The sequence below is a fragment of the Desmodus rotundus genome, chromosome 4 (genome assembly GCF_022682495.2).
Source record: "Desmodus rotundus isolate HL8 chromosome 4, HLdesRot8A.1, whole genome shotgun sequence".
NCBI classification, from domain to species: Eukaryota; Metazoa; Chordata; class Mammalia; order Chiroptera; family Phyllostomidae; genus Desmodus; species Desmodus rotundus.
The window spans coordinates 49,635,637-49,653,828 of record NC_071390.1 but is presented as its reverse complement, the minus strand read 5'-3'; the positions used below and the strand labels follow the sequence as shown (position 1 = coordinate 49,653,828).

The following is an 18,192-nucleotide window of genomic DNA, read 5'->3' as shown; positions in this document are numbered from 1 at the left end:
CGGTGGGACTGAGGAAGGGCAGCTGCACCCTGAGCAGGAGGTAGAATCAGAACCTGAGTGTCCAACACTGGTGGCGGGTTGAGTGGGGCCTCCTGACCCCACCTCCCACCCTAGGTACCTGTACCAAACGTAAATCTTGAGCGAGCAGAAAAGGGCATGTCGGCTGCAGTGACCGCTCAGCACTCTGAAATAACCTGGAGACCAAAGGCTTCAGGAGACCAGAGTACTGGGCTCCGCGGCATCTGCGCCACACTCCAGGAGCTGGGGGAGCAGAAGGTGGCCGTGTGAGGCCAGTAGGGGTCAGGAAGGGCTCACTGGAGGAGCCGGACTGAGAAGGTCATGGACCCTTCAAAGGAGATGGGCAGAGGCCAGGTGCAGGGGGAAGCAAGGCAGAAGCCACTAAAAGCTCCAGGGTCACTGGCCATCAGGGTAACTGAGGCCGTTGAGGCACAACTAAGGCATAACTGAGGCACAGAGAGGGGAGTTCTTCCCGGCCCACACTCACACACTCCCAGTGACGGGCTGCTCTCTGCCCTGAGCCCCACTCAGCCTTCCCGCCCACCCCTCCACCAGCCTTGTCGCCCTCCTGCAGTTTCATTGAGCACATCTGCTCCATTCCTGGGGACAGATGGTGACCGGTCTCTCCGGGACTTCCTTCTCTCCAAGGTTACAGCAGTCAAAGAGAAAATCTTATGAGCAGCAGGAGAGAAGACAGACCACTCACCAAGGAACGCGGACTGGGTTGAGAATGGGTTTGCAACAGTAACGCGGGGAGACAGTGCAGCGACACCATCAAAAGCACCAGGATAAGAGAAAGCTGTCAGCCTAGAGTCCTGGACCCAACGAACTGCCCTCTAGGAACCATGATGGGCCCTGACCGGTGTGGCTCAGCCAGCTGGACACCGCCCCATGGAGAGAAAGGTCGCCGCTTCGATTCCCGTCAGGGCCCACGCCTGGGAAGTGGGTTCGGTCCCCAGTTGGGGCACATGAAAGAGGCATGTTTCTCTCTCACATCAATGTTTCCCTCTCTTCCTCCCTCCCTTCCCCTCTCTTTAAAAATAAATAAGTAAAACCTAAAAAAAAAAGAACTATGATAAAACTAAGGCATTATCATATTTTTAAAAAACTGAAATTGTTACCCAGACCCCACTAAAGGATCTGCAAGAAGGAAGATGGAAAAGTTGGCCTAAGGTACAAGAATGGCTGAACCGTTTTGAGGCTGTGATAGAAGCAGGGTTCAGCAATGAGATCGTTTGTTTTTTTCTTATACTAAATAAGGATAATAAAAATTAAGTAGTTCCCTTTTATTCCCTTATTCCTCCATTAAAAAGAAAGGTGGGGTTGGCCCTGCCATTCCAAGTGCCCTGGTCTGGCCCGTCTCTGGGGCCCTGGCACGCTCATCCGCACACACCGCTATCAGCGCCAGGCTGGTGCTGGAGCCACAGCTAAGAAACGCGGCTCCCTGAGAGGCCCCGGCCCCCCGCCCCTGGAACACGCACACGGGCAGCTCCCTGACAGGCTCCAGCCTGGCTGCACACCCAAGGTCTGGCTTTGTCAGCTAGGCCTCCCGAACGCCAGAGGTGAGGCCAGTGAGGCAGCTCAGGGGGCACAGGAATTGCTTCGCAAGGCCGTGGGCACAGGCATGACCACCTTGAGACACACCCACAGGGCAGAAAAGAACAGTGTGTCTGGTCTCCTTGCTGCCGCCAAGTTCAAGTAGTCTGCCAAGGCCCCCAGGTTAGGGTTCAGCAGCACATATTGGCCTAGGATGGCCATAGAGTGTAGAGCAGAAAAACAAGCAAAGGTCAGGGGAGAAGGGGAGACAAAACAGGAGAAGAAAGTGAATGGCTAGAGAGTGCTAGGGTTGGAGGAACAAGCCACTATTCTCTGAACACCTACTACGTGCCAGGCTTTGCTGCGCTGAGGGCTTTGCATACAATCTCCCGACAACCTTATGGAGACAGGAATGATTCCCTTTTCATAGGTGAGATATCCAAGGCTCAGAGAGATTAAGCAACTTGCCAAAGGCCACCCAGCTGGAAAGTGGGAGGCCCAGGATTTGAACTCATTTCTCTGTGACTCTTATCAACTACACGCAGCTGCTGTCCAGAACCAGCTTCTGTGGCAGGCTGGCTGGGGTGACTTTGTCTGGTCTGGGGGAGAAGACGAGGGAATTTACAACTCAGAGGAGGAAGGCAGGCTGCAGGCACCTTGGTTACCTGAGCCCATTAGCCTGGCTCAGCTGACCATGGCATCAGTGGGCAACAGACGGAAACCGAGCCCCTGGGGGCCCGGGGTGTGCCAGGCAGTCCTGATTGCAGACACTCTGTCTCCATCAGCACTCTTGTGCCCTTCAATCCGTATTTCCTCATCCTCACTTCAGAAAATGCCGTCCCCCTTGCTAGGGTGGGAACATGAGAGAGGCCTTGTTCTCAAATAGTTTACAGTCTTACTACGAAGATACGAGCTGCACTGGGAGATCGGAAGACAAGGTTCAGTGGAGGTAAGATTAGAGCAGCCCGAAGGAGCCGGGGTTGGAGAACCTTAAGCAGGGCAGGCTATGGAGGGGTGGGGTAGGGGGGGCGGGGGATTTCACCTAAGCCAGGGATGGCGAAGGACAGAACTGCCCAGTGGCCAGGAAGCAACGGGCTAGCAGGCAGCTCAGCAGGAGAAGGGGCAGAAAGAGAGGCTGGCCCTTCTGATGTCTCAACCACATTCTCTGCACTTTCTAGAACCTACTTACAAATATTCTGTCCTACAGGCACCCTAACTTCTGAATCACAAAAAGGCTTTGTGAGGACCAAATACAGGATGGAGATGAGTTTCCACGGCTGGTAACCAGTAACGCTGTTGGCCAGGGAGTCTTTAGATGAACCCTTTCCCTGTTCTGTGACCCTGCAAGGCAAAGCCTCCTGAGGACTTCGTGGTCAAGCCCACAGCGCAGGAGGAAGGGATGGAGGGACTGGTGGGGTGGGAGTGTTAAGTCTGTTTTCCTGCCAGCAGGGAGGGTCAGACTCTGGGGGCCTTTGGCAGGGATGCCCTGCTTCAGCCTGCGGCTGGAGTGGGGAGCCAGGCCCCCAGGGAGCTCACGGCAGGGCAGTTGGCAGACTTCCCTTCTAGACCCAGACAAGGTGGGCCTCTCCTTGGCGGGGAGATGCTGAGGAACCCAGCAGAGAACAGCCCCTAGCCAACCCCAAGTTCACTCCCAGGGAGCACGTTCCCGAGGAGGTAGGGAGCAGGATGCCCATCTGTTTCCTGGCAGGCAGGTTCAAGCAGGTCTCACATACCGGGAGGGGCAGTCCTGAGAAAGCACGACCCTGGGGTCTTAAGACCATCCCAAGTTCAAACAGGACAGAGCACTGGCTGGTGCAGCCCCCATCTCCCTGCGTCACCCCACCGCACCTTCCTAGCAACCTGCCAGGGAGGAGGTGCTATCCTTTCTTTTCTCTTTAACTAATAAACTTTAAAGTTCAGAATAGCTGTAGATGTGCAGAAAAGCTGCAAGGACAATACAGAGGTTCCCACATGCACTGCGCCCAGGTTCCCCTTTGGTTACCAACTGCCGTTTCTATGGTGCCTCTGTCACGACCTGTGGGCCAACACTGACACATCACCCGTATTAACTAAAGCCCACATTTTACTCAGGTTCACCTCCCTTTCACCTAACATCTTGTTTTGCTCTGGAATCTCATGCAGGACACATTTAGTCATTGTATCTCCTCTGACTGCTGCAGGCTCTTTCTCCTCTTTGACGTTCCTCAAACTCTCCTGGGATTTGAGGACCTAACCATACTGGTGAGGTATCTTGTAGACTATCCTTCAATTTGGGTACATCTGAGGTTTTCCTTGAGGGCAGACAGGGGTTGTAGGTTTAGGGGAAGAAGACACCAGGCGAAGTGCCATTCCCATCTCGGTGTATCAAAGATGCGCGCTTACTCTCCAACGTGACTCATCACTGATGATGTTGACCTTGGTCTCCTGATGGAAGAGTGTCTGCCAGGTTTCTGCTATGAAGTTACTCTCTCCCCACCCCTCTCCTGTCTGAGATCTTGAAAAGAAAGTCACTGCTCCGACTGGTGTGGCTCAGTGGGTTGAGCGTCGTCCCGCAAACCAAAAGGTCACCGGTTTGATTCCCAGTCAGGGCACATGCCAGGGTTGCCGGCCAGGTCTCCGGTTGGGGGAGTGCGAGGGGCGTGCGAGAGGCAAACGATCGAATTTCCCACACACACTGATATTTCTCCCCCTCTTTCTCCCTCCCTTGCCCTCTCTCTAAAAATAAATAGACATAAATCTTTAAAACAAGAAAAAAGAAAGTCACTATGCACAGCCCACACTCCGGGAGTGAGGAGTTGAAAGCTGTCTCCTGGAGAGCACAGTAGCTCCATCAATTATTTGGAATTTTTCTGCACAGATATGCTTCTTCTCCCCCTCCTGCTCATTTTATTCAGTTATTTAAGTATCACTATGGACTCGCGGATATTTATTTTACACTCCGAGTATAATTCAATGCTCCATTATTTATTTTGCTGCTCAAATTGTCCCAGCTTTGGCTACTGGGAGCTCCTACAGCTGGTTCCTGTGTCCCTTTAACATACCCCAGCACTCTGGTTTGGTGGTGGTGGTGGTTTGTTGGTTTTTGAGCCCTCCTTACTTTGTGGCCCTACAAGCTACTTAGCCTGGACATCCTCCACCCCTGTGCTAGAGTCAGCCATTCCTCCACGGAGGTCCAAGGAGCCTGGTCCATGATCTCTATTCTCATGGTGAGAAAAACAGCCCAAAGCTATGGAGGAGCTGCCCAAGCACAGCAACCGCAGTCAGAGTTTGAGCCCGGCCTCTGCTAATGTGCCTTCCCCAGACACTCACTGCCCTTGGACCTGGCCAGGATGGGAGCAGCACTGCCTGAAGGCAGGGCAATGACCCAAGGACCTGCCCTGCCCTGTCTCAGTCCCAGACCCTGGGACCAGCCCTCCTGTCTCCCCAGCCCTGAATCCCTTCGAAAAACAGGTGGTGACTGCGGTCCAGGCGCTCCAACACCTAGGTACCTGAGGCACACGCTGCATTTCATGAGTCTAAGACACTGCCCTTTTCCCTATTTACAACTGCAGCAGACCAGGCAGAAGCCATGGTGTGTTGCCACTCTCTGTGCAAGCAAGAACCCCTATTTCTGGTGGCTTCCCAAGACAACTGTAACCCCTCGACATTGCAGACAGTGAGTCATTGAGGGACTATCTGAGGAAGGAATGTGGGTCCTGGTTGGCAGAAAACCTCCGCCCCCTGGTAAGATCAAAAGGCACCACATCAGAGCCCGCAGAACGGGTGCATGGCTGCGCCAAAGCCCCAGATTAAGAGCGCAGCACTCAGCAGCATGCCCCGTGCTCTTGATGGCACGGGGGACAACACTGTGCAGAAAAGCAGAGACTGATGGCTCTGGGCTGAACCATCCACTGAAAGTGCCTTGGATGAGTAATACTCTGAAAGTGAAGCATGCAGTTATGGGAATTCCTTGCTTTCTCCTCCTGCCATATGTATGTATGTACAAGAGTAGTCGCTGATAAAAATCAAAGTCTAAACAAGGCAAAAAGAGCTCTTGTGAATAGTACAAATCAAAGTGCAAGTGCTAAGAAAACCACAGCAAAGTTCAGCCGACAGCACTTTTTCTCAAGTACACAAAATAAACAATTTGATGAAGTATGCCAGTATGTGTGCACACACATGAGTGAATTATTCTGCGTGCACACCTCATTTGTTCCGGTACATGCAGGTGTATGCACCTATGCACACACATCTGTGTTACACACAGGGGTGACTGGATGTGTGCACGCATATGCATGTGTGTGGACACATGTACTATGTATGTGTGTGTATATGGCACTGTGTGGGGGTGTATATCATGCAATTATTGCTGCCTGCAGCCTGGGATCCCTACCTTCCTAGGCCCTCAGGGGCTGACCAACGCAGTAGCCAGAACTGAGCTGTGGTTTCCCCTGGGTCAGGACACTGACACCTCACCAGGGTGCAACCCCCACTCACGCGCCACACTGGCAGGCCCTCCCCCCAAGGTGCCCAGTGAGAACCTGGAGGCTGAGGCTGCTCTCTGGGTGGTGGGTGGAGGGTGCTGAATCTCCTGACTCCTGTCTCAGTCGCCGCAGGCTCAACTACTCCATCCTCTCACAAGTTCAAGATCATGGCCCCGTATTTCAAAGGGCTGCTGTAGGCTACAGATAAGCACTTGAAGCTGCCTTCTAACCAGCACACCTCTTCAAGGTGTGGCTCTCTCCAGGACTCCCAGGAGCCTGCACACTGGCTGGGGTGGTTCTCCTGGGACCCAGCTACTCGGCCCACCTCCTGCCCAGCTGTTTGTGCAGGGTGGCTCCAGAGTGCACAGGAACAGACCACCCGGCCCCACAGAGTGCCTTTCACGAGTCCACAGTGCTCAGCCTTTGCCCCTCACGACCCGTTTCCAACAGGCAGCAGCCTTGCTGCCCCAGGCTGGCCAGCCTCGGTGTGAAGAGAGGCAGTGCAGAGGCCTGGGAAGACGCATGCTCTGCAGGTGACCTCGCCCCTCACCACTCTCCTCGTCCAGGTGTGGGCACACAGGTCTTGCAGGGGCCTGAGAACGGAAGGGGAGCAAATGTCAATCAGTGGCATCCATCAGTCTAGAACTGCTGCTTCCCACTTCGAGAGCTGAGGAGTGGCCTCTTGGATCACCCCAGGAATGAGATTTGGGGAGTCTGGCCAACATGCCTAGTGTGATGCTGGGTACAAAGGTGCTTTGTGAACTGGAAAGCTCTCTTCACACACGAGGGGACTCAGCGCTCCGCCTCTTCTGCCAGGAACCCCAGCACGAGTCCTGTGTCAGACGTCATTCTCTGCCCAGTGGGCTTGCTCTGAAAATGTAAGTACCTGTGTGTGGCAAGGAGCTGACCCCTTAGGGCAGGGTTCTCAGACTGGCCATGAGGGACACTTTGACATTGGTGATTCTGTTTGGGGTCCGTCCTGTACACAGGGATGCTTAGTAGCATCCCTGGCCTTCCTCTATTAGATGCCAGTAGCAGCCACCCCCTCCAGCTGTGATAGCCAAAAAACATCTCCAAACCTCCCCAAATAGCCCTTGGGTAGCACAACTGTCCTCAGTTAAGAACCACTACCTTAAAGTAGGTGAATTTTTGCTTTGTTTTGGGGGTCTCTGAGTGCCCTAAAAGCAGTGAAGAGCTTTTTGGGGGAAAGCAAAAAAAGAGGGTCAAAAAGAGGGAGGAGAAGGGTGCACCCATCTAGCGCACAGAGAGGATGAGCTGCTTTGGAAGCTCACGCGTCCCAAAAGGAAAAGGGCTGGCAAAGCAACAACCTCCTGGATAGCAGGAAGGCGGTTTCCATGGTATTCCAAGTAGCCTGTATGAGGAATGTTTAACACATGTTTTGTGCCAACAGAATGCCACCCTCCCAGGCTGAAGCCACTAAGGTCCTGGTCTGACAGCCATCTGCACCCAAACCTCCCAGGTCTAAAAGGGGCACCGAGCTTTTCCAAGCAGGGCATCTGGGAGGCCTTGGTGCTCCAAAAGGGGCCCAGAGGTGGGTCAGACCTGGAAGGACCCTTGCAGAGGCATCAGCCAGTGTCTCCCCAACAGCCACACCCAACACCTTTGTAGGTGAGCCCAGCCGGGTAGGGTGAGGAACAGGGTAGGCAGGGAGCCCACCACCCAGGCAGTGGGCTGCCGACAGGGGTCAGGCTGTGGAGACTGATCAAAGGGCCTCTTTGGCTTATCTCACCCTCCCTCTGCTCCAGCTCCAGGCCCTCGGAGGGTCCCCATATCCTCACGTCCAAAGGAGTCCTCGCCCCAGGGACTTGGTGCCTCGCCCCCTCGCAAGAAGAAGATTCTTGTCCTGTGCCTGCTGGTGGCCCAGCCACAGGGTGAAGTGTGTGACCCTGGCCCTGCTGTGGAGACCCATCTCAGGAAGAGGGTCCTCCATCAAGGGGCAGCACCCTTCCCACCACCCAGGCTGGGAGCCCAGCGACTGCCTTCTCCTGCTTCCTCAGAGCTGCTTACCCCAAGTCTGCCGCTGTGGCTGTGCAGGGTAAAAGCAAAGCCTTTGGAACCAGACAGATCTGGGTTCAAATCTTGGCTCTGCCACCTATTAGCTGCGCAGATTCTGAGCAAGTCACTTGGTTTCTCAGAGCCACAGAGGTCAAGGAGTGCCAACCGTGTAAGGCCGCAGTGAGGATTCAAGGAGCCCATCTGTACAGTTGCCAGCCCTGTGCCTGACAGGTCGTAGGTACTGGAACGGAACTGCGATATCTGAGATACCCAAGATAGATTGGAGAGTTCCTGCTTCTCAGGCCTTTACACTGGCCCATCACAGCTTCAGCTGGGTTCTGGTGTCCATCCTCTCTGCCCCCAAATCCGCCTTGGATGCCACTCTTGGGCACTGTTCTTCATACATGTTCTCTACACAAGAGCCCATGCTAATGCCTGGTGGCATTCCTGTCATAGCTTAGTCCCTGAGACTTCTAAGTACACCCATCACCTTCCTGTATACCCAGGACAACCTTCCCATGCTTGCATCCACAACCCTGCCCTGCCACCCCGCCACCGCCACACTCCCTCTGCCTGCTCTTCACCTCCCCAAAACCCCCTCCCTCGAAGGCTGGCTCAGCTCCAACACCCACCAGAAAGCTTGCCTCTCCCCTCCAGTGCATAGAGATGGCCATCTCTTCTCCACTCCTTCAGCGCTGTTTTCAACAGTTCCCGTTATTCCATGGGACCGAGGCTTGTTTTTGCAGCCAGACCAAAGCCTCTAAAACAAGAGTCTGTCTGAAATGCTAGGCACACACCACACACTCACTAAATGCCGTACATACAGCCCTTATATGTCAAAGCTCTCGAATGGTTCCCTAGTCCTGAGATTTGAAGAAGCCTTAAGGAAAGTGACCCAGTAGGCATGGGTAAACTGAGAAAAACAAGTCTATCCCGAGCCCACCAACATGTGAAGGAGGGGTGAACAAGGAGTACTTGCCTACCATCTGGAGCTGCATGAATATTTATAGTACATCCCAGGTCAATGCAAAAAAACCAGAGAGAGAGAGAGAGGACGTCCCCGAGAGCTGTAGTAAGAGGGCCTGCAGTCTTTTTGATTCTTTCACTAATGGCTGCTGCCCCCTCCTCCCTGGGCTAGCACAATGGGGCCCTCCATTCCGGGAACCCGATCTCATCTCTCTAATCCCGCAGAGCTGGCCTTGGCCCTGGAAATCAGGATCGGAAATGGACACAGGCGGGCACTGAGGGGAGAGCAAAGGGAAACCCTTTTACTGGCTTCATGAAGTTCCTAAGGGAGTTAGTGCTTTAAACATCCCAGACAAATAAAAGTTCCCAAACAATGCTCAGGATGAGCTGCTGGACCCCTGGGAGGGAGAGGCAGTCGGCCGCCCATCTGCTCATTTCCACGGGCCAGAACTGGGGCTGGCTGTCCTCTGAACCTTGGGAAGCCAGAACCCCGCCTGCCAGCCAGCTTTCCCCCTGGCAGCAGCTGATTTGCAAGCAACAGCTCCCTAAGCGTGGCCGGCTCAGTGCTGTAAGCCTGTCTCCCCCAGAGGAATGGGGTCTCTTCATGGGAAGCTCTACCTCGAATGCACCCCTCATGCATCTGAGCCCTTCTCGGTTCTCACATTCACAAGGGCAAGCCAAGAAGGAGCACAACCAGCCTCAAACACCCTTCGGAAACCTCCGAAAAGAACTTACTCTCCTCCTCTCCTACTTTCCGGTAGGCTGTGAAGGAAGGAAGGTGGAACCAATGGTATGGGAACAGCAGTCCCCAAGGCAGGTGCTCCTGGCACAGTCTTTGGTGAGGATGAAGTGGAGGAGCTCCTTGGCCAAGATTGTCAGTCATGGGTCAGAGGTCAAGGGTGAGAATTGGAACACATTAATGTGGTCAAGAGGGCTGAAACAGGTCACGGGCTTACCTCCTCCTACGGTAAATTTCTGGGGACACAAGGAGGGGCACCAGGGACTGGAAGGCAATTGGCCTCCACATTGCGAACCTCAAGAACTTAGTAGAACTTCCCACCTGCTCCCCACCACCATCCATATGAGCTCTTACAGCTCCGGGGCTGAGGGACTTAACTAGACCCTTCTGAATTAACCCCATTTCAATCTGGCCAAGGCAGTGGAACACCCAGTTCCAAAAGTGCACTTTTCTCTTCGGAAAGAAATAGCTCCTCATACAACCCACCAAAACATCTCTTCTAATTGTGCAAGGGGAGACCCCATATTCTGCTTGGGGAATAGGATCTTGCTGACTCCCCCTATCACCTTCCCAGCTTCACTGCCTTCTGCCCTACACCTCAGGGTTCACCTTTGGCCAAGGCCCTGAGGGGCAGCCCCTCCAACCCCCAGGTCACCTGAGCGGACCCTCCCAGAATCGTCTCTAGAGGGCTTCAGAGTGGGCCAGTCAGGGGTCTGGTGGGGACCTTGCCGAGGGCTCACAGGGGCCCAAAACGCACAAGTGCGGGTTTCCACTGCAAGCAGGGACTACAGGGAGTGGCACAGGGTCGTGGCCCCTCCAGGACAGGCACACATACAATCTTCATTTCCTGGGTTGCTCCTGAGGTCCTGTCCCTAGCCTGTCTGGGGAATGACTCAGAACCCAGAGTTGGTATAAAGATTATCATAAGCTAAGGTCATTTGAGATTTAATAGATGCAGAGAGAGGCTTTCTCAGAAATTCCCTCATGGGACAAAGCAGCAACTACCGGGACACAGGTCACCATGGGTCCTTTACCCAAGGGGATTTCATGGCCGTAAAGAAGACAGACCACTTGTACCTGCTTAAACAAATATTATCACAAACTTTCCTATTTCCCATTTTTTCTCCTAGACCCCATTTGTCTTTCCTAAACAAACCTATTTGTCCTCCCCATAGAACACTCCCCCACCACCCCCGTATTTAGATACAGAAGCCCCATTCTAACTGCCCCTTTGAGTTACTCGTGACCAACTACTCCCACAGCACTCACTTTGCACACATACACGAACTCTTTTCTCTTGCTAATCTGTCTTTTGTCAGTTTAAATCGCAGGTCCCCAGACACCGAACCTAAGAAGGTAGAGGAAAAGCTGCTTCTTTTCTCTGTCACCTGAGTCGCCAGCCATGGACAGCACCACCAGGCACGAGGCTGCAGACCTCTGTGCTGAGGCGGAGGGGAGAGGGTGGGCTCTGAAGCCGACAGAGCAGCACGCAGACCCTAGCCCCTCCGCTGACCAGAGGGGGCGCCAGCAAGTTACCGCGTAAGGAAACTGGGCTACTGCGATCTCTCACAGGGTTAGGGGCAGACGGAGTAAATGAGATCATGAGTACTAGGAGTCTGGTTCCCAGTGGTTGCTCAAAAAACGATTCTAATGATTTCTACAGTGATGTCACTTACAATCATTCGTGGACACACAGCAGCACCAGTGCCCTGAGGGCAGGAGCTACTGTTTTCTACTCCTGCCGGGCCTTTATCATGGAAGCTACTTCTTCGTCCACACGCCTGTGAACAAAACAGGGGCCACATACTAACCCTGACACGCTCAGCGGAGGCCTGCATGGTGGCCTTACAGACGCAGAGACAGCAAGCAACCACAGAGGAAGGTCTGGATACAGAACTTCCTAACTAAAAGTGCGTCACCGTGAGCAGTCACATCCTGGCCTGTAGCTTCCTTGAGAAGGTCCATCTTTACTAAGTGAGCCTGTCTACTGTCTTTTCAAATAAGATAACATGCCTTTGAAATGTCAGAGTGATGGCCTTTCCCAGACCCCTCAGGGCACACGCACCGCAGCAGAGCACAGGACCGGAGAACTCCTCACTGCTACCTTCTTCCCAGATTCCGTCTCTTTGTGCTGTTAATGTTAATTAACTACCCTGTGCCCACCCATGTAAAAGAAGTACATACCTGTTTTACTTTTTGTCCAATTCCAGAGATCTCTCCACTTTGCTTTCTCCCGCCCCCTTTATTTACCCTCTTCACGTCTCCTCCTTTGATTGTAATGTATAAAATAAGCTGAAAAATGGCCATTCTCCAGGGCATTTTCTCAATTCGTTGAAATTTTGCTTCCCAGCAGTTGTCAGCTGGGCTCAAATAAGCTCATAAAAATTCTCTACGGGTTTTGATTTTTTTAATTATATTTTATTATGTTATTACAGTTGTCCTAATTTTTCTACCTTTGTCCCCCTCCCCCCAGACCCTGCACTCCCTCACGCAATCCCCACACCGTTGTCCATGTCCGTGGGTCCTGCATGTAAGTTCTTTGGCTACTCTATTCCCTATGCTGTACTTTACATCCCATGGCTGTTCTGTAACTACCAATTTGTACTTCTTAATCTCTTCATCTTTTTCACTCATCTCCCTGTTCTCCCTCCCATATGGCCACCATCAAAACATTGCCCATATCTGTGATTCTGTTTCTGTTCCGTTTGTTTGGTTATTTTGTTTTTTAGATTCAATTGTTGATAGATATGTATTTATTACCATTTTATTGTTCATATTTTTGATCTTCTTGTTCTTCTTCTTAAGAAGACCAGTATTTCATGTAATACTGGTTTGGTGATGATGAAATCCTTTAGCTTTTTCTTGTCTGGGAAGTTCTTTATCTGTCCTTTGATGCTAAATGATAGCTTTGCTGGATAAAGTAATCTTGGTTGTAGGTCCTTGCTTTTCAGCATTTTGAGTAATTCTTGCCAATTCTTTCTAGCCTGCAAAGTTTCTTTTGAGAATGCAACTGACATCTTATGGGAGCTCCCTTGTAGGTAACTAACTGCTTTTCACTTGCTGCTTTTAAGATTATCTTTTTTATGTCTAACCTTTGGCATTTTAATTATGATGTGTCTTGGTGTGGGTCTCTTTGGGTTCATCTTGGTTGGGACTCTCTGTGCTTCTTGGACTTGTATGTCTATTTCCTTCACCAACTTAGGGAAGTTTTCTGTCATTATTTTTTCAAATAAGTTTCCAATTTCTTGCTCTCTCTTCTCCTTCCGGCACCCCCATGATGAGAATGTTGGTATGCTTGAAGTTTTCCAAGAGGTTCCTTACACTGTCCTCATTTTTTTTTTTTTTTGATTCTTCTTTCTTCTTGCTGTTCTGATTGGTTGTTTTTTGCTTCCTTATGATCCAAATCACTGATATGATTCTTGGCTTTATTCACTCTATTATTGATTCCCTGTAAATTGTTCTTTATTTCAATTAGTATATCCTTCATTTCTAATTGGATCTTTTTTATGCTATTGAGGTCCTCACTAAGTTCCTTGAGCATCCTTATAACCAGTGTTTTGAACTCTGCATCTAATTGATTGCTTATGTCCATTTAGTTTAGTTTTTTTTCTGGAGTTTTGTTCTGTTCTTTCATTTTGGCCATGTTTCTTTGTCTCCTCATTTTGGCAAATTCCCTGTTTGTTTCTAGGTATTAGGTAGAGCTGCTACATCTCCCAGGCTTGATAGAGTGGCCTAATGTAGTAGGTGTCCTCTAGGGTCCAGTGGCACAGCCTCCCGTTATCCAAGGTTGGTACTCAAGGTGAGCTCACCATGCGGGCTGTGTACGGTTTGGATGTTTCCTACATGGACTCTTCACTGCCTGCTCTCCGGGGACAGATCCTGCTCCACCTTGCCCCTACACACCACCAGGCTCCACTGGGGCTCCAAGCCAACCATCCCATCTCAGCAATTAGTCCAGAATGACCACATGACCCAATCCAGGCCAATCCTCCCTAGAAGAGCAGGAAGGATCCCTGTGCCTTTGGGTCCTAACAGCAAAAGGGTCAGAATCTGGGGTTGCAAGGAGCCCCATTTCCCACCATGGGGAGAAAGTCTGGCTCCTGTCAGTTGATATCACCAAGCAGAGACAAGGGAGGGAGGAAGAGGAGAGAGTGTCTTAACGGGCATGAAACCATAATCCCTGTGGTCCCTAAAGTTGCCTGGTCCCACAGCTCTTGTAGGACTCTGTGGGTACTGTCAGGGCTTAAGATCACCTTTCTGGTTTAAGCTAGTGTGAGTTAGGTCTCTGTCACTTGCAAACACAGATCCCTGACAAAAAAAATCACCCCTGCCCAATGCTTAACACTGAAGCAGGACAGTACCTGGCTTTGAACAAATGAGTTAAATGATAGCTCAGACTGGGGGGTGAGGCCACCTGAAGGGGCTCCAGGAAGCCTATCCCACCCTACCAGAATGTGCAGACCCCCTCATACCAACCAAGATATATATAAGGAGAAGCTGAGCAATGGAATGCTCAATGGAAGCACTCAGACAGGAGGGTTTCTCTAAAAGACGCGAGAACAACTAAAGCACATGGCCCATGGGAGCTTGGTCTTTCTCAGACTGCCCACCACCAACCATCCCAACCCTAGGTCTTCTCTCCACACCCCTACTCTCCAGCCAGAATCTGGAAAGAGAGAGTTGGTAGTGAGGCTAGGGAGGGGAGGAAAAAGTGGGGGACCCATCACTTAGTTGCTTAGGACTGTCACAAAGCCAGAATCCAGGGAGTGTCCTGACTGAGGCTGCCACCACTCTAGCTCCAGGAGCAGGATGGAGCCTGTAACTTAGATGGGTAGTCGGATGCCCTGACATCCAGGAAAAGGGCTCTTGACCTGGGAGCCAGTCCAGACCTAGCAATCAGGGAATAAAAATTTGTATTTCATGGAAACTATGTATTGTCCACAGCATACCTCTCAGCCTCTGTTGAATCTGATTCCAGGAAACTTGTTTACAACTGAGAGAGCTGTAGATAACTGAGGGTAATGCAAAATTCTTGTCTACGGGCATGCAAATTTTGTCTTCCCTTCCACTCCATGAAAAACACCAATATTGTCTGTATTTGCACATTCATTTCAACATTCCTGATCTATAAATGTTTCTGTTCTTTGGTTCTCTTTGAACACGTTATAACTCTGCCTGCTTCCCTCATTAATGAATGAGTAGAGCACAATCTTCAACACACATCATTTTAATTTTCTTTTTATTTCAGGCTCTTCAGCCCCAGCTTTGGACCCAGACTCCCAGCACCAGAGGGCCTCTTTAACCTCTTCCCCTCTCCTGCTCCTCCTCCTCTCCCACCTGCTGGCTACTGGGGCCAACCTGGCTCTCCCACTAATGGGAATAGTACTCAGCTGTGTGGTCAGCTGTGTGGTCTTAGGTTGAGCCAGTTATTTATAGAATGTGGGTGGGTGGTCCAGTGCTCCAGTGAGGTAGATGTGTTTCTAACATAGTCATCCTCCCTCTCTCCCTCTCCCTCTTTCTCAAACAGCCCCACATGGTAGTCTTTGCTCTTTCAGTCCCAAACCACATGCTCCGTAAAGGATAGAAGAATTAATAACCAAACAAAGAGGTGGTAGGAGCAGACTTTTTGGCAGCCCCTCTCTTCCCTGGGGCTCCTGTAATTGGAGCTGATTTCTACCCCTGCCTTTTTCCTAATGCTGGCGTTTCAGATGGAAACCTGCTTTCTTCCCCCTTTCCCATCTCAGTGGATACTGACCCCCTAATCCTCCCATAGACACCATTACCTTCCACATGTACTGATCACCTATCAGGTGTCAGGCACTCTGCTGTGTGCGGTTGGGGTTCAAAAAAGTAGAAGAAAAGTCCCCACCCTCCAGGACCTTACTTTCAGAGACTTAGACAAAGAATTGTTTATACACACACTTTAAGACAAATGTATGGCTAGAACGATGGAACACGTAACTTGAGTGCTCACTGTGTGCCAAGAGTGTGCTAAATACTTTATACACATTTAACCTTCACAAAAAAACCAACAGCAGATAGTATTATGAAACTATGGAGTCTCTCAGAAGTTAAATATTGTAGCTGACACAAACTGGGGTATATGGCCATCCCAGAACTACTTCTCCAGTGACCATCCTATGTCTAGTCCCTCTCTTCCTTTGAAAAATTCTATTTCCTTCTCCAACATACAGTGATTGGTCCAAAGAGTGGTCATGTGATCCAAAGTTAGACCAATCAGAGTCCTGCCCTAGGAATTTTTACCTGGGAACCAGAGATGAAACTTCTTTTGTCTCTGGCCACAGAGCTATGGAGATAGGAGTCAGCCTGATGTCGTTAAAGGCCAGAATCTGTCACATACTAAAGTTAGAGAGAACTAGGATGTCATAGAGAGAAGGGAACATAAGCCTCTAGTAACAGTTACACTTACAACCAGCTCCATCATGTCCCTCCCACAGTTTGGCGCACGAGTGAGCCGATAAATTACCCTGCTTTTCTTAATCTAGTTTGAGTTAGTTTTCCATCATTTACTACCTACAGAGTCCAAAGCAAGTCAGGTCTCTTGTGCAAGGTCACACAGCTAACAAGGGGCTGGCGGCATGCCCTCCTAGCAGTCACCTCGCCTACCATGTGGCCAGATTATGGACCCCAGACAGCACAGGCAGTGTTGTGCTGTTTTCTTATCCTACAAATGTTTCCAGGGGACTGGCAGGACCACTAGGGTGACACTTCTGCTCACAGACTGTTGACTTCCCAGAAGTGTGTTACCACTCCCCTCATGAGAGCCATACCATCCCCAACCACTTTTGGGAGCTTATGCTATGGAAGGTAACATGCTATGTGCTGTTTAATCTCCCCGAAACCTTGCATGGTGAGTATTGTTAATGCTGTTTAAGAGCAGGGAAAGCGACTCTTGAGAACTTGCCCCCAAGGTCAAAAGAGTCGGACAAAGCCCAAAGCCCCAAAGCCCACGCTCTTGGCCACACTAACGCTCTCTCTATGCAGTACTGTGATTGGCTGCATGTCCGTCACAGCCTCCAAGAACCGCCCATGTTAGACTGAGTGTAAGGTGATTCTATCCCAGCCCTGGCTCACCTGCAGTCATCTTTTGGTCTGCATGAGAATGCAGCTAGCCAACTTCCTCATGGGCCTCAGGTCAGAGGACCCTAATCTTAAAGCCAGTAGAGGCCCATACAGGGGCTGGAGCCTTTGGCTTTTGAAAAAGGCCCTGCTCAAATTCTTTGGGACCCACCATGCATATGGATCTTCCTTCTCAGCTCTTTTGTTCTGGATGAATATCTATGATGAGCCATTAAGCTGTCACCAGCAGACTTGGAGGCGAAGCCTCTGCCCTGTTGTCTCCTGTTGAGGCGGCATTTGCCCACCCGCTGCCCTGCTTGCCTCGTCCTGACCAGACTCCACAGTGCCTCGGCATGCTGAGTCTCCACCCCCTCCACAGTGCCACCCCCTTCGCCCAGCTTCATAGGAGAGAACCTGGGGTCCTGCCCACCTCCCCCAGCATCTGGCTGTGGCCGGCAGAGTTTCCACTGCAGGTCCCACTTTCACCTACACCAGCTCTCACCCTTCCCAGGATCACAGCCACACGCACATCTGACGGAGGCCTCATGCCAGAAGAGCAGCAGTGCGGGGGGGGCCCACCTCTGACATTCTGACGTGTTCCCTCCCCCTCCTTCCCTTCCTGGTGTCTGTTGTCTGCCGCTTTGGCGCAGAGGCGCCCGCTCTGAGGCGCTCACAGGTCACACGCGGTACATAGACAGATTCTGTTTGGCATTCGCAATGGTTATTCATTTTAACATTTAGCAATTGGCAGTTTCACTTCGATAACTGGATTTAAGTTTTCCATAAAAGGTTTTTTTAAAAGTACTAAAAACAACTGCATTTCTGACTTTTCTTGAAACACCTTTGTATGACCTGCATGTCTCCATGACAGCTACCAGCAGCAGGTGAGCAGCCACCACCCACCTGGGACAGGGCGCAGCTCTCTGCTTCACCGGCCTTAAATTTGCCTGTGACCCTCATTTTCCTTGCTTTTCAGGTCTCTGTGAACACCCAAGGCCCACAGTGGGGGCCTGAGCCCACCCTCCGCCCACCCCCCAGCAGGCTGAGAGCACCTAGCCAGGATCCCAGGCTGGCATTGCACGTTTTCTCTGGATGAGAAGTCTCAGGCAAGTACTAGCCACTCCTGACCTAGACTCGGAATGTGTCCAAGCCCAGAACCCACTGTCCAAATGCTCCAGCTTGCCAGGGACTAGCGTGTGTACAGCTGAGGTCAGGCTGGGGTGGATGCCAGGCCCACTCAGGCCCATTTCCTCACGGAGCCCGAGTCCAACTGGACCAAGGAGCAAAGAGAGACTCCCCAAGTCCACTCAGAAAACGCAAGCCTGAGAGAAACAGTGCATTTAGGCCAATTCCGGCGGTCCCACCCTACCCCTG

The 18,192-nt window shown here is 51.4% G+C and overlaps 1 protein-coding gene across 7 annotated transcripts in view; it reads right to left on the bottom strand.

Annotated features, from left to right (window-relative positions):
* The window catches only part of ADAMTS14 (ADAM metallopeptidase with thrombospondin type 1 motif 14), an 87,688-nt gene that overhangs the window by 34,817 nt on the left and 34,679 nt on the right, over positions 1-18,192 (bottom strand). The gene's annotated exons all lie outside the window — the stretch shown is intronic.